This window comes from Thunnus albacares, chromosome 23, assembly GCF_914725855.1.
Source record: "Thunnus albacares chromosome 23, fThuAlb1.1, whole genome shotgun sequence".
Classification (NCBI taxonomy): Eukaryota; Metazoa; Chordata; class Actinopteri; order Scombriformes; family Scombridae; genus Thunnus; species Thunnus albacares.
In genome coordinates, this window is record NC_058128.1 from 10,132,763 (window position 1) to 10,146,173 (window position 13,411).

Consider the following 13,411-nt stretch of genomic DNA (forward strand, 5'->3'; position numbering starts at 1 on the left):
CGGTGCGGTCCGATCGGACTCCTCATGTTTTATTCACCATGCCGGTGGCTCACCTCTCACTTTCCTCTATTCAAATGCCAATCATCTCACCCACGTTATCTGCAGTCCAGTTTCGCTGTATGCAGAGTTTTAATACATGTGCTCCATTCTTGTTGAAATCAAAGTTAAATTGACATAATTTTGTATCTGCGGGCTCACCCCCTAAGAGTGGTTAAACCGTACATTAACACAGCCAAATGTAAGTACAGTTATCACATCTGTGTGGATTCTGTAGTCATTGTTCATTGAAATAACATGAGCAGACTTTGGAGAATATCACTGTACATAAAACATTCTTGACTGGTTATCAAAATCCCTGAGAGAAGGGGAGTTTTATGGCAGAGATGAGTTTACTCCCTGACTAAAAAACTTAATGGCAGGCCTGGTATCCGTATGTTCTGCCCAGATATGAATCCCAACGCACTGTCATCCTGCTGCTCCTTTGCCTGGCCTTCTACCACCCAATCCACTACGGTCGTAAACCTCACACTCCCAATTTACTTTCCCTTTATGAGCCATTACCATGTCACGTTATCTGCAAAAAAAAAAAAAAAAAAAAAACTTTTAGTGGCTTCACTCACTTTATCTTTTGTGTGCTCCCCCCAGTATCAGGCACAAATCAAATATCTGCCTTCCTGCATGCCTGCCCACTCACCCAGCCTCTCTTATCTCCCCATTCTACCCCTCTCTTGGATATGTAAAGAGAGGTGTATATTGGAGCGGCACTCTCATATAACACTGAGCACACAGTGGTTTCTTGAGTAAAGCCAATGTGCTGTACAATTTTATTTCCTGACAGTCACAGAGAGGACCCCAGACACAATGTGAGAAAGAAATATACAAAGTAAGGTTTCAGTTGGCCTGTAGAACTCACACAAGGGAGTGTTTGCTTAAATGTGTCTGGTTTACCTTTTTCATAGCTTAGTTCTTGAAAGGAGGTTTTTATTTTCCTCTGGGCCTCCAGCTTGCTTTTCCATCATGTCTCCTTTCTTTTGTGAGATGTTTTCTGCTGTGCTGTGAATGGGGAGGTTACACAATCTGAACTGCGCTGAATCGAACCTTTCCACGTGGACCCTTCTTGTGGATGCACCAGAGGTTATCTTTAAAGTACAGAACAACAAAAGGCGCCTCTCACCTCTGTCTTCAATCTGCGAGCCTTATCCAATTCTGCCCACGCGCAGACACCACCCGGCCTTAACTTTACCTCCATCACTTGTTTCTCCTTTTCCTTTTCTGTATTTTCCAGCTTTCTCTTGGTTTTTTTGTTTTTCAGCCCATCTTTTGTGGTGAGCATAACCACCCCTACCATGGTTCAGGTCCACGCCTGCAATGACACGTACATCGATTTAATTATAATAAACAGGAAGGGGAGCTTGCCAGTGACTAATCTTAGTCAGCTTGATTAATGATGTTTGTGTAGCCAGAGTCTGAAATTAGCCAGAGATATAGAAGAGTGGTTTTCTCTCTCTCTCTCTCTCTTTCTCTCTCTCTCTCTCTCCTCTCTATATGTGTGTGTGTGTGTATACATACATGTTTGGTTTACATTAAGTGTTGTATTTCAAAAATGGGTGCCCTCTAGTTGAATGCACAGGGGCAACTCCCCTCCCCAATCACTGTACAATGTGTGTGCATCACTGATCTCTGAAAAACAATCCATGAATCATCATTAGTTATTATAATTATGCAGATTCCCTACCAAATAGCAGTAGTAGCTTTCCCAGCACTGCATAAATCTTCCGCTCAATGTAACTAAAATGTTGATTTAGGAATCCTTTTATTTCCTGTCACATAGTCTCTTCTGCTACAGCCCCTGAAAGGTCATGTTTTTGGAAACATTTGTATACGTATGCAAATCAAAAGCTCCTCTTTCTATTACCCGCCTACTTATGTAAATGAAACATAATTGCAGTGCAAATAAAATGATTGTTATTCCATTCATGTCTCTGTAGCTTTCAATGCCATCTTTAATCATCACTGTTAGTATTCAATTTAAACTCTTAAATTACCTTGAAATAGCATGACATTGGAAAGAACAACTGACAGCTGAAGAGGACAAAAAATACACTATTGTGACAATTTGTCAAGAAGTGATTATATTCATCGGTAAGCAAAATAAGGATTTGAACTTATATAAGTGGTGTTAGTCTATTTTGAATGTGTGTTAGAATAGAGTTTTATTGAGCAGTTATGCCTTTCTTTTTGTGGATAATGAGTAGTGAGGTAGCATGCATGTTGTCTTGCGGCTCTTGTTGATATTGACAAACTGAATACAATGCATTAACACTCAAATTTTAAGCAAGGCACTTAATATAGCAGCTGGCTGGAGTTAGAATTTATTCACAATGGCATCTAACTAGTTTTCATGTATGCAGATGATGTGGTGATATGATTATTGGCTACTATTGGCTATATGATAATGAGGCTACTCATTACTTATGTTCAGTATGCATGTGTCTGCATATGTGTGTGCTTGCATGTATTTGCATTGACATGGATGTAGTCAGCCGCATGGGTTATTTGCCTACATGTTCAGGCCATCACATATGATCACATGCATATAGGTAACATCATTTGGTACTCAATGGGTGTATCCTGTGTATCCTGCATTGTTGAATGACTGCACATGTACTTATGCTCAGCAGTCTGAATACATTTGTGGTGTTTCTGTGCACTTCTAGCAGAGCTTGAATTATCTGCTCAGGGCAGTTAATGGAGGAAGTAAGTCAAAGAGAGGACGACGCATGCCGTCTTTCTCCCTCTCTTGTCCTACACACAGATAAGGAGATGCTGTACGCCCGGCTAATGTAAGCCCTCAAGACATACTCACCATTTCCCCCTAATGTTCCACCTATTAGTTATTAATGGAGGCGCTACACACACTGAAAGTGAGCTAGTGAGCCCTGGGATTGGCTGCTGTGTCCCAGCCATGGCTGTGTTTTCACTTTGTAAAGCAGGAAGAACAGATGATGTCCCTGATCCTTCATTCCTCACATTAGTGGCAGACCTTAAAGAAAACATTTTGAGGTCAAGTTCATGTTCGTCTTTCTCTAAAAGGCTACATGATAAATACTTTATTATGTACACTAACCAGCACCACTACCACCCTTGTGTTGTCTCTCTACATCTGTTTCTGTCTTTCTCTCATTTTCTGTCTCCCTTCAAAAAAAAGCAGCTTTGCTAAGTGGGGAAGATTACTGCTATATGGCTTAGCCATGCGGAACAGTCCTTTTTGTTTTCTCATCCCAGGAGCACTCCATCTGTGTACAATATTGTGAATGAAGGTCAGTCTCGGGACACGCCAGACCTCCATATCTCTTTGCCACCCTCCGCCCCGCCCCTCACTCATTGCCTCCTCTCCAAGCCCTCCTTCGCTTATCGGCAACGCTCACACCTGTGGCGGGCTGGCTGCTCTCTCAAACACTCGCCAGAGGCCCCAGACAGGATGGCTGCAGATAACCTTTAAATCCACAAAAAAAATGGTAGGGACAGAGTAAAAGGGAGAAACCTCTCCATCCACTTCCTGGGATTGTGGGGGCTGCTGGCAGGCAGCCGGGCTGGGGATATGCCCAGGCTTAGCTTCATCCCTGAGACTTCGGCCATGGGCCAGCCCTGTAGCTTGACCTAGCAGTATAAGAAGGGCCAGAAAATAAAGGATCTAGATTCTGTCTTCTGGCTTTTAGAGCGTAGAGTTAGTGATGATAAGTTCATGCATCCTGTGCATTAAGGGTGAGTTGTGAAGATGGAACAGTGTGTTCATCTCTGTAGGCCTTTGTCTGAGGCAGGGAGTGTCCCATGGTTCTGTGTGCAGCACATAACAATTTGATTCAATTGACAGAAACCACTTAGTCCATACCTGGCCAGGCAGGAGGGAGAAACAAATAAGACACAAAGAGCGAGAGGAAAGAAAAACAGGAGTTAAAAATGCAAAGCGCAGTTTCTGTGGCCCCTTGGTTTAGAATTACTTGGCTTTTGCAGTAGGAGGTACAGGCAGACTATAATAAATTTTAGGAGAAGGGGTTGCTGTGACGACAGCCCCAGGGTGAAATGTCCAATAGAAACAACAGCCCAGTGTGTTTACTTCCTCCGCCTCTCAATTCAGTGTCATTACTCATCCTTCTCAGCATGTGCCTGCCAGCCTCTCTACCTCCAAACTCACACAAGAAATGCAGATGCTCATGAAATTTCAACCAGTGATTTATCAGGCCCTCCAGAAAATCTATACACTGCTGCTGTTATTTAACCCGAATGAGACAAATTGATCAGGGTGTGAAGGACATAATCATATGTTACTGCAGATACAGTAGATATAAACATTACTACTCTGTGAAGGTGCAATGCTTTATCTGTTACAGAAATGTCTCTATTAGCAGCTGAATTGACCCTACACTGTGAGCATCATTGTACAGCCTACAGAGGGCCACAGGCTTCAACATAATGTGGGCAGTGGCAGCATGCCAAAAGCATGCTAACAAATATTGGTTAATTACAAATAAATCAAGTCAATGACAGTTCCTCATGTCTTATATCTGTATGGCACTTTTTAATAATCCCTTTAATTAAAAGCCATCCCAGATTAGCTCCTCAAAAATAATTAATGCATGTGTCTACATGAACTAGCACACACATCAATGTCTGTTCACATTCATCATATGCATACATGCATTTACAGGCATTTGTTGACATGTGCCCTTCTGAAATGTAATGAATATGTGTGTGCATGAGCTTTCCTGCAGTTTCCTGCTCATTGATCAACGGTGACACAGAAACCTTTTTTGTGTGGACTGGCTAAATAAATGTTGTATAATTAGTGGCTGTTTCATTACATGATGTTGCAATTTTTAGATTGTTTGTCCCCAACAAACTAATTCCTTTTATCCAGAATACTTGAGATGTTAAGGACACTTCTCCTTGCACCATTATTTCTGTGTCCTTACATCAAGGTTTACAGGTGCTTGAATGAAGATATGACAACTAATGCTTCCTTATTAAAGTGGAGTGTCAATATAGCAAGGCCTAAGTATGTCCCAAAACAGAGGAAAGGAATCTATGAGAAACCAAGCGGCAACCTCAGTCATGTAGCATCAACATGCACGGTGAAGTGAGGCCACCAGGTGATTGTGAGCAGCTAATGAGGTCTGTGGTGGAACCTTGTAGCAAACTTAACAAGTTGCTGCCAGACTAGCCGGGGGCTCAGCATGCTGCCACTCACTGCAGGGGCAGGGATGAAAGAATCTACAGGCAAGGCAAAGATGGCAGCACAGTCTTTTGTGTACAAGTCTTAATGAATGGAAAAACGGACAGAAAAGGGAAGATGAGAGTACCCAAGACTGTACATGTGCATGACAGAGTGCATGTGCACAGATGTAACAATCATTGAAGTCAATTTTTCACTGAATGCAGGTAGAATACTACTACTGCTTCATTTAACAATTTAAAAACAGTTGTAAAAATTAATTTCTTATTTCAGGCATCTGGAGACATACTGATTGTTTATAATATTTTAAAATTAATATTAATATTTTTAATAACATTTTTGCCCTTAACCAACAGAGATCAGAGCTGACCTCAGGCTTGTCTTGTAAACCTGGTGATTTCCTTTTTTAGACCACGGCACCCCTTCAAAGGAATTTCTTTTGTCATGGCACCCCGAGCCACCCAAACCCCCGAAGCCTCTGTGTACATATGGGATATGTACACAGAGGCATATCTATTTTAACAATTTCATATTATATTATATTATATTATATTATATTGTGGTATAATATATTACATTATATTATCTTCCGTTTTCTTCAATTAAAATGAGCTTACATTTAAGATGTACAAGGAAAAACAAACAATGAAAAAAAACCCAAAAGACTTCAGGCATTTTAATGAGACATGGGAGCTGCTGTTGATGTGGAGAGAGAGAACAACCTGCAGGTCTGACTCTTCTGACAAGATGTCTCTTGTCTTGTTTTCGTGTTTACCAGCAATGAAAGAGCCACATAACATAAATATGAATTTGGGAACGTGTAATATCACAGTGAATGTGCATGGACAGTGATGGATATCTGTCTTGCACAAGCAGCCAAAACCAACACCCATCATTTCCTTCTCTTTCTCCTGCCACAGCCCGCACCCTCCTTCTCTGCCTTGTGTCTCAGCTCCAAACAGATGAAGCCCCGTTGATTTCTGCATCCTGGCTCCCGCAGCCCATCCGCTGTCCATCACCCCCAAACCAACCTACACCCAGCCGATCACCCTCGGCCCACTTCCCCAAAGGTGTGGATAAGAGAGGAAGACCAGTCCTCTACCAGAGCGGTAGGATGTTATCAGTGGCATAGGATGCAATGCTTTAAGCTGTCGATACCTCTGCTCCCTCTGTGGTGGAGCGTATGCTGGACCAACTTGTCCTCATAATTCAACAAGCACGGCTTGTGTAAGTTTCTCAATACCCTAGTTAAAATCAATGTTCTAGCTACTGCCTTAAAGAACCACCCAGACTGCCAGTTTGTTAACCTCCTCATCCAAGGTTTTACATTGGCATCCATCCAGATTTGCAGGTTATGCCTGATCCCTCCTACACATGTCAAAATTTACAGTCAGTTATCTCTGACCCCAGCTATCTATTGGTGTAGCTACAAGGACAGTAGCAGTTGATCACTACTTCTTAGTGCGTCTGACCTTCTGGTGTAAGAGTAGCCCGAAAATATTTAACTCTTTATCTGAAGCACTCTGCTGGATCCTTACAAACAACTACAAAATCCTGTATGTCATCCATCTGCTTGAGGACTTTTTCACTGTCATGCCACCGTCTTCACCCCTATTATATGGTCTCAACACTCTGACTTCCACTTTTAACAAACTTGGAGTTCCCCTCTCTTCATACACATCTCTGGAATTTTTCAGCATCACCCTTGGCTCCATCTCACTCCAAGCATCCTTGCCTACTGAGAGAATCCACGGGATTTCCTTACTCATTTTGAATTCCCTCTGGCTCACAAATGCACCAAGCGCCAACTACTCTTGCTGCTAGGCCACCTCAACAATGCCATCAGTGTCATCCCTCAAGGTTGATCCTTCTTGTCACACCTCCTCTCCTTAGCCACCACTGTTCCATGTCTCCATGACCATGTCATGCTAGACGACGCATGCAAGATGGAATGGTAACTCCTTCTTTTATGACAATGACATCACCAAGCCAGAAGACATCCACAGACGCAGCCCCGTCTGTTGGCTCGTCCCCCTGAATTCTCATCTCTCACGCCTTCCTCTAGTCCTTCTTTGGGGGCATGAATGGTCCAAGAAGATCATTGTCATCTACTCTGACAACAGTGCTGTTGTAGACATCATCAACAAAGACCGGTCGCATTGTCTGGACATTATGCAGTTCATGCAGAGGCTCACCCTTGTTTAGGCCCGGCACCAGTTCATCATCCGAGCATACCACATCCCAGGCCACAATAATGCAGTTGCTAACTCACTATCTTGTTTCTCGTTCCAGAAATTCCCTCCAACCCTCTTCCGACTCCAGTCCCACCATTTTCAGCCACCATCTTCAACTGACCCCACAGCTGGAACATCTTGTCATTGCCTCACAGATGTCATCCTCAACAGTGTCATATCTGACCAGATGGAATTGCTTCATGCCTCCCATGGTCTTTCAGTCCCTTCACTTAATGTCCTGACCCTCGCCAGCTTCATCACATTCGCCCATTCCTTTCTCAAGTTTAAGTCTTCCACCATACAGAATTAACTTCTTCATAAAACTGTTCTCAGGAGCACTGTGTCCAGCCTTGTCCCACTCACACATGAGCATGTTGATCAAAGGTCTCCATAAGGCCGGACCACATCCCACACCAAAACATTTGCCCCTCACTCCAGACCTGCTTGTCCACTTGCCCAACCCATGTCTTTCCCTTATCCCTTTGTCCCTCACCCTTCATGAAATTTGTGTGTACTTGTGATGCAGGAACCAGGTCAGGGCTCACCATACATACCCTGTACTGCCTTTACAAAGTCATTGTACCTGAACTGGCAGCAGCCCAAAGAGTGGCAGGGTGATAAGTTTATAAGGTGCCACTTTAAATTGGAGTTACAATATCTAACCTTTTATTAACATTTTATTCTACACAGACCTCACCCTGCACAGGGCTGTATAGGCTTATATGTATAGGTTTCCAGCCTCAATGGCAGGAAACTGGCACCCACTTCAGCCTACCAGCATAGCCACAGGTGGGGAGTGATAACATATAGTTAGAGTGTACAGGAATGGCATCTGCATGATCCAGGCCTGTTGACCCAAAGGTGAATTAAAGGTGCAGTGTGTAGAATTTAGTAGCAACTAGCAGAACGGACTTGGCAGAAATGGAATATAATATTCATAAGTATGTTTTAATTAGTATATAATCACCTGAAAATAAGAATCATTTTTCGTTACATTGGAATGAACCCTTTATATCTACATAGGGAATGGGTCCTCTTCCATGGAGGCCGCCATGTTGCACCGTCATGTTTCTAAACACTGGCTCTGTAGAGGGCCTTTTGTGCTTTTCGCGAGTTTTGTGGCCACCATAGGTTCTCCTACAGGCTCGGAAGGGGAGGGAGGTATTCAGTTTGTTGCAATCTTTAACTTTACCGCTAGATGCCACTAAATCCTACACACTGCACCTTTAAATGCCTTAACACAGTGAATGACTGTAGCTGTAGCTTTACTGTAAGCTCTGGTCACCGTAACAGACAAACACCAAGGAATTAAAAAAAAGGGATGTTCTCATGTACTGTACAAACAAGGGGTTTAGCTGAAGCATATTACCACTTCTAAAACGAGCAGACAGCCTGAGTGGACCAACAGGGCACCTAAATCACTCATCCGCTAAACTGAAGTCAGTGGCAGCAACAATGCTATCTTCAAACACAGCAGATTAAGGGAAATCCACTCGATGGGCTCAAGCAGCTCATGCGAGAGTCCAGCACCACAGGAGGCTCCTGTTGAGGTGCAGATAGACAGCTGGTCTGGATCATTGGAGAGTCAGGAACAACTGCAGTAATGGGAATGTTCTGCTGTAAGAAGAATAGATCTACTCATCCACGCCCAATCCATGCCCAGATCTGGCTCAGATGCCACTCATCTGTTGGTGCTCTGCTTCTGGACATGATGTCATTGCCTCCTAAGAGTCTGAATCCATGAGTGAATTGAATGACTTGAATTAATTCTAGGAAACTGGAGAATTTAAAGCTTTAGCCTATGAGGCACTCAGCTTATCTGATGTCACTTGCCTGCAGGTGCCTAGAATCATGGGATTGGGCCTTGATGGAGAACTGGGCAGCAGCATTGGGAGGCTTTGTGTCAGACTGTAACTTGTGATATGAGGATTATTTAAACACAAGGAAGGGACTGCTTTTGCAGAATTGGGTTGATGTTGGACAAGGTTAGATGCCTAGAAAAGCTAATTCACGAATGGATAGCTGGCCAGTAACCAAATCATTTAGTTCATTTCCACCCTTGTTTATCCTTTGCTGTTTAGTCTCAGATGCTCTTGTTTTTCACACGACTACTCAATTTCCTGGCAATACCAGCACAATGAGGAGAAAAAAAGTGTTTGCCAAAACAATATGAATCCTCCCAGGATTAATTTGCAGCTGATCATGTCTCTAGCTTGGCAAATGGTCACATAATCTTCCAACTTCCAAATAAACAACAAACATAATTGACTTTGCCGACTTGGCAGGAGAAAAATATATTGGATCATGCTTTGCATATACAGGCTACGTCATTTGAAAGAGGACAGAGAGAGTAGTAAAACAGTCAACAACAACCACAAATAAAACTACAAACAGATGGCAGTAGTCAACCTGTAGTGACCGCTGTTAATGGACACTCGTGTGCACCATTGAGGCTGTTGGTTAATATTAATGAAAGGCCCATGCTATACAAAAGGCCATATTTATTCTCATATTTGCTCAGTGAACCAGGCAACTGCAGACAAGCTTCCATCAATATCACTTTGCCCCACCTGCAGGGCTCTGCTCTCTTCTTATTGGATGTTAACGATGTCTACACCTGCGCCTGTGGCGGCAGACCCCCACTTTGGACCGCGGCCATCGCTCATGATGGTGCTGGCCCACAGGCCGGGACGCAACTGGCAGGCCAAACCAGCCGGCATCTGCTGGGGGTCGGCTGGGCCATGGCTCTGAAGAGCCCGGCTGCCTGCAGCGATTTATTACTGGACACAAGTCGTTTCTTTTCCTCCACACATCTCCCCCCACCTAAGAAGTCTATTCTACAGGCTGAGTGCAGGCTTAATCAGAGCTGACATGCTGAGTGTCCTTGGGTGGACTGACGCAGCTATTGCAGGTATGTGTGTGTGTTTCAGTTGCTGTTGCAGACTGGAGGCACCGAGAGATGCGTTCTGTATTTTAAGCAGCATATATTTTTCGCAAAGTTCCATGACTGGGCCAGGAATACTGCAAGTTGAGCAGTGACGGGAAGATGATACGTGATGCCAATGACACGGCTTTATGTGTCTGTGTGTATTACTCATGTTTTCTCCCATATATACAGTATAAACATGTATGCAAATGTGTCGGCCTCCATCTGAGTATTTCTTGTTTGTGTCTTTTATTGTTGTGTTTTCTCTTTCTCTCTCTCTCTCTCCTCTGATTGGTGTGAGAGAATCACACACTGCAGCAAAGAGAATACTTTTGGGACATTCTCTAACATCTGCCTGCATTTCTCTGACCTTCCTCTCAGTGCTGTAGGACTTTTCTTCCTTCATGTTTCTCATTCCTACTCTTTTTTTTATTTCATTGACCATAATTTTGCAGGTGGTCCATAAGTTGTTCGTTTGCCTCCATATTCCCCATCCAATTGAAGCTTCCAATCATGTTGTTTTTCTATTGTTAAACAAGTGGAAAGGTCTGATTCTTTTCCGGACAATTCTCAAAACCTTTACCCTCTTACATTTTCGTGAGCAATCATAGGAAATTTGGTCAACATGTGTTTGTTTATGTCCTATGACCATATTCCCTGAGGAAGTGCCGCATTAGAATGGGTTTCAGCTCTTGAACTCTGAGCAAGAGCTCTGTTTGGCATTAAGTCAAGCACATTGAATGTGGGCAGTGGATTCTGTAATGAGTGTGCCCCTTGTCACTTCTTATGTTTGCCATATTCATGCACAGGATATCAAAATGCAGCCTAGGTCTGGACTGCGTCCAGTTGGATGACATTAAGATGTTGTCTCTGTTGTTTGCTGATGATGTTGTCCTTCTGGGTTTGTCAGATTGTCACCTCCAATGTGCACTGGAGTGGTTTACATGTGAGTGTGATGAAGGCAGGATGATAATTAGCCCTTCTAAGTCAGAGACAGTGGCTTTCCTGAAAAGGTGAATGCTCAGTCCAGGTCAGAGGAAAGCAGCTGCCCCAAGGGAAATGTTCAAGCCCTCAACTGATTCAGTTTGACTCACATTAACAGTCTGTAATGCTGCGCTTGTCTTCTAAAATCTTTGGGAATATTGTTTCTCATGTTTTGCAGAAAGCAACCCCAAGTTTTGCCATTTCTGTTTGCAGTGACTGAACCCTCTTGCAATCAGTTTACTCTAGAAACAACTATGACCACCCTTTTCAGTACTTCAGTCCAGTATTCACACTGGATCAAAGTGTTTTTGTAGCTCTAATGGTAATCATATAATAATGAAGCATTGCCTATTATATGCATATCACATATCACCTTGGCAACAAGCTTTTGGACTACAAATTGTACTATTCTGCACTACTTTTTTGTGAGAGGGCATTTTGAAAGACTTGATGTGTGACTTGAAAATGGATGAATAAGAAAATTATTTCACTGCAGATTGCAGATATATTTTAAGACTCTCCCTCCTTTATGCCTTCACCTTCTTTTCTGAATTCTAGATCTTCCTCCCCCTCCATTCAGTCAGTTCTTCCAGCCGACTTCAACAGATGTTAATTTCTCTTTTTACAATTTGTTTCTTTCTTCTATTAAAGTCTGTCATTGTTGCCTCTGCTTCCTCAACATATTTTCTCCCCAGTGCCCCTCTGCTCTCACGACACTCTTGCAGAATTTTGCTGATGTTGCATGTGTTTCCTGCCAATATGGGGCATCGCTATCAGCGCAGCTTGATCACACTCATCTGTTGTTTTCTTACCAAAATCTTCAAAATGTGACAATTTAGCAAAATAGATCCAATGTTGTATCGGTGAATATAGATAAACACTTAAAGCAGTGGCTTTGAATTGTCAAGTTTCTCTTATGATTGTTCCCATGTGACCTGAACGCAGCATTTGTTTTCTAAGATAAGTGGTGGCTTCCTCGCTTCCTATATTAAGATAGATCAACTTTCACTGGAAGGTCATTCCTTGGGGGCGTTACTCACTAACTCTGGGTAGGAAGGAGGGAGGGAAAGAGGAAGACAGAGAGAATGAGAGACTGAGAGGTAGTGACAGGGGAGTGGGTGGGTGGCTCTGAGATTTGGCCACATCAGCCCCCTGGTTGTTAGTTACATGTTCTTGCTATAATAAGGCAGCCAAAACCTCTGCGGCCGTTCAAGTCCACAATTAACATGTATGAGCATGCTGGTCCTGACGAGACGGGTGTCAAACTGAGACATGCTAATTGGCTCTCTAGCGTAATAGAACAGCTTCCTGCAAGCAAATGGAGAAACACACAGAGTGACACTGACAATAACACACACATACATATGATACACCGATGCATCTAATTTTTCAAGCTAGTGAGTGAGCCCTGCAACTGAAACTGCGTATCCTATCGTGTATCGGAGAGTTGTGGAAAAATGGCTGTAGTCATTGTGTATGCAGGTATGTAGCTTTGTGCACAGGGTAATTTGTGGTTGCATTTGTTTGACATCTGCTTTGTGTATCCGCATCCACCACTCATATTTATGGCATCGGGCAATCCTCCATTAATTAGAAAGAGTGTATCATCAAGATTAATGTCACTGATAAAGAAGTTAAGCTGATGGCTCTGTGCACAAGGGGGAGGGAACGTGGGTTTACACAGAACTCAAACTACACCCATGAGATAAATGGGTATTACTCGGGCTAAGATCTAAAGATGCCAGCAGTAACAAATCCAAGCAGTTCCTTTTTTGTTTTGGTGTTTATTTTGGGAGCTTACGGAATTTAAAAAAAAAAAAAAAAATGGAAACAGCCTCAACTCAGATGAAAAGCTTTTCTATGACGTGAAACAAGCTGCTTCAGGTTCATGTGACATTTCTTTAAGCCCACGAAGAGAGACCGTGTGCCTATCGTGAATGTTTGTACTTAATTCTGTGTCAAACCCTCAACTGTACATGCAGTTTCTTTTTTTGTGTGTATTTTAGCTAAAAAAAAATATTCAGATGCTGTTTT

At 42.9% G+C, this 13,411-nt stretch overlaps 1 long non-coding RNA gene across 8 annotated transcripts in view; it reads left to right on the plus strand.

Annotated features, from left to right (window-relative positions):
• LOC122975289 overlaps positions 1-13,411 on the plus strand; it is a 249,720-nt gene that overhangs the window by 95,160 nt on the left and 141,149 nt on the right. Inside the window, exons 4-5 of one of the 8 annotated variants that reach the window (XR_006400617.1) lie at positions 6,154-6,342; positions 10,044-10,956. The exons of the other annotated variants lie outside the window; for them this stretch is intronic. This is a non-coding gene — a long non-coding RNA (uncharacterized LOC122975289). Of the gene's footprint in view, positions 1-6,153; positions 6,343-10,043; positions 10,957-13,411 lie in introns of those variants that run through there. 8 annotated transcript variants of the gene reach the window in all.